This window comes from Rhagoletis zephyria, unplaced genomic scaffold (genome assembly GCF_001687245.7).
Source record: "Rhagoletis zephyria isolate East Lansing unplaced genomic scaffold, Rhagoletis_zephyria_1.1 Rzeph_scaffold_00915, whole genome shotgun sequence".
NCBI classification, from domain to species: Eukaryota; Metazoa; Arthropoda; class Insecta; order Diptera; family Tephritidae; genus Rhagoletis; species Rhagoletis zephyria.
In genome coordinates, this window is record NW_016157999.1 from 18271 (window position 1) to 21592 (window position 3322).

Sequence of the window (3322 nt, forward strand, 5' to 3'; positions counted from 1 at the left end):
AGGTTCTTCCTCTTCTTTTATGTCAAACTCATACAAACTCATGATGTTGCTGTCGCGTTCAAAAAAATCATGTCGTCATCGACAAAGCGTTAAGAGAATGAAGATAAAAAATTGGAAGCTGTGGCCCGTAGTTCGTCGTTTTCAATGTGTTCCGAACCTAAATCGTTTGAATTTCATGCGACAGTGGTGAGCCCTGGCTGGCAGGGTACTGTGTACATTCCACACAAAAGTCGATGCATCGAAAAAAAATACATCGATATATCGATTTATATCGGAAATTCCAAAACATCGGTTTTGTTCGATACATCGAATAGCAAACATCAATGTTTCCGGTGCATCGATGTTTTTCTTGCATTCCTAGCCACTGCTAATTTGTAGTACGGATATAGAGAACGCGCACGTTGTTGTATTTATATCAAATATAGAAAAATTGTAAGTTCGTTGTTTCTGCAATTATCTTTAATAAATATCGTATTGTTTTGCTAAAATTTTTGAAAAACAAAAAAGTTATGCAACTTAGGCATTGAATTGCATTGTTGTCTTAATCGCTCTTCATTGTCGAAGTGTTACGTGCGTCAAATTTAGCGATAAATGCATGTTCCTACATTCATATATGGGCTTGGTGTTCTAGGTGTGCTGTCTTCTGCGATTGTATTTTTCCTTGGGCCGTGCAAAAAATAATGATAGATAATGATAATGATAAAGATCAGACTTTTTTGGGGTACATTACATTAGTAATCATAAAGCCTTTCATTACAGTTTTGAATCCTAAAGATTACCTATATGTGTAGATATTCATATGCATTAAGTAAGCAGCTGGAAAACGCAAAGGTTGAGCATTGCAAATCTAAGCTAATACATATGCATGTGCTATTCGAATATGGCCCCATGATATATATTTAATTTGAATCCGCTTAAGCGACTCGTATATAAATGGCATTGACGATAAATATATTATTAGAAACGAAAGCCAATGAATCAACTATTATAAGGTTGCCAAACAGTAACCTTGGTAGTATTCAAATACAGTAACAAAGCAAAACTGTAACATGGTGTAAAATTTTTTAATTCAGCCACCGCTATCTTTCCAAGTTCTAGCGACTTTCATACTTTTATTGTATATTCTTATTGGTACACTCCTACTCCCTCTCTCATAACGATTTGAAGTCAATCCAACAACAATAAACAAACCAGCAGACAAATATGTAAGTTAAGACAAATGTTACAGGGGAAAACTTTCCAATACGGGGAAAAAAACAAAAATGAGGGGGTTTAGAGCGGCTTTTTGTGATTGTAAATCTGAAAACCCCACCCTCCGGAGGGTTATACTTTTTATGAAAATTGAATTTTAAGTTGCAAAAAATGTCAACTTCGACCTCACTTTTTGCTTTGTAAACCAATTGTACTACAATGTCGGTGCTGCTACACAACAAAAAATGCCCAAAAAAAGCGCTGAAAACGAGAAACAATAAAAACATTGTAATTAACTTTTTTTTTAAATTAAATATCGATGTATTGATAGAAAAAGGGATTCAGTCTAAAATCGAGAGATTTTGTAATAAAAATGTTAACTTAGTTATTTATCCAAGTATTGATTTTTATGGGAAAAGCGGCGCAGGCGAAATTTTTAATAAAACAACGCGCGATTTTTTATTAACCATTTTCATTATTTATCGAAGTATTGATTTGTATGGAAAAAGCGCCGCTGGCGAAAATTTTTAATAGAAAATCGCGCGATTTTTTATTAAAAATTTTCATTTATCGAAGTGCTGATTTTTATGGAAAAAGCGCTGCAGGCGAAAATTTGTAATAAAAAATCGCACAATTTTTTATTAAAAATTTTCATTATTTATCCAAGTATTGATTTTTATGGGAAAAGCGGCGCAGGCGAAATTTTTAATAAAACAACGCGCGATTTTTTATTAACCATTTTCATTATTTATCGAAGTATTGATTTTTATGGAAAAAGCGCCGCTGGCGAAAATTTTTAATAGAAAATCGCGCGATTTTTTATTAAAAATTTTCATTTATCGAAGTGCTGATTTTTATGGAAAAAGCGCTGCAGGCGAAAATTTGTAATAAAAAATCGCACAATTTTTTATTAAAAATTTTCATTATTTATCCAAGTATTGATTTTTATGGAAAAAGCGCTGCAGGCGAAAATTTGTAATAAAAAATCGCACAATTTTTTATTAAAAATTTTCATTATTTATCCAAGTATTGATTTTTATGGAAAAAGCGCCGGAGGCGAAAATTTTTAATAAAAAATCGCTCTATTTTTTATTAAAATTTTCATTTATCAAATTATCGATTTACGTTTTCTACATTTGTGTACTTTGAACTATAATAATACCAGTAAATATTTCCCCCCGAAAGAAATTATACAGGAGTATGACCCCTATCGATCATAATATTATTATTTTTAATAAGAGCAATGTACGTATTGTATACTTATACCCCTAATTATACGCACTTATTTGTGGTGTATTTTTTTAACGTTTGGTAGCATACATTTTGTGTTAGTGTCAGCCATTGTTATTTCTGCTTGTTTGTGAAATGTGCAAACGTTTGTGAAGACATTTATAAACGCGTTTTACTTAACTAATTAATTAATAATTGTATATTAAGGTATTACAAACGCATGCGAACCTTTTAAGGATAATATATTTGTGTAAATAAAAGTGATAGGTGATAGCAGACGGGATATTTTAACAACAAATAACTTAAGTACCATTAGCAACAACATTGTGAAAGTGGTAAATATAGTTAAAGGAGACCTCCATCACTATCCCCACCGAATTTCACAAAAAAAATCACCATACTTTGCACGGAATAGCAATTGGTTCCGTAATGGAAATCTCAGCCTTTTTATACCTTTCATGAGCATGAAATGGTATTATAACTTTGGTCCGATGTTTGTAAGTACCAGAACAAAAAGATATAGACCCATTAAAATGTATACTTATATGATCAGAACGTCGAGCTGAGTTGATTTAGCCATGTCCGTCTGTCCGTCTGTTTGTATGCAATCTCTCAGTTTTCGAGATATCCGTATCAAATTTGGTAGGTGGGTGTATTTTTATATTGTATTAATCATTTGTCGGAACCGGAAGAATCGGACCACTATAACATATAGCTCCCATACAACTCATTGTTCAGATATGAGATTTTTCGTTATAACTNATATCAACAGAAGACTTACAGTGAAAATAAAGATCGGGTCACTATAACCTGCAGACCCCATACAACTGATTGTTCAGATATGAGGTCTTTTATCATAACTCCTCCATTTATGCAGCTAGGAACATGAAATTTCGCACCA

General features: G+C 32.5%; 1 protein-coding gene across 1 annotated transcript in view; it reads left to right on the forward strand.

The window, feature by feature from the left end:
• Window positions 1–344: 344 nt before the first annotated feature.
• Window positions 345–3322, forward strand: part of anne (polyamine-transporting ATPase anne boleyn) — a 133930-nt gene continuing 130952 nt past the window's right edge. The window contains exon 1 of the mRNA XM_017614876.1: window positions 345–432. The gene's annotated coding sequence lies outside the window, so the exon portion shown is untranslated. The remainder of the gene's footprint in view (window positions 433–3322) is intronic.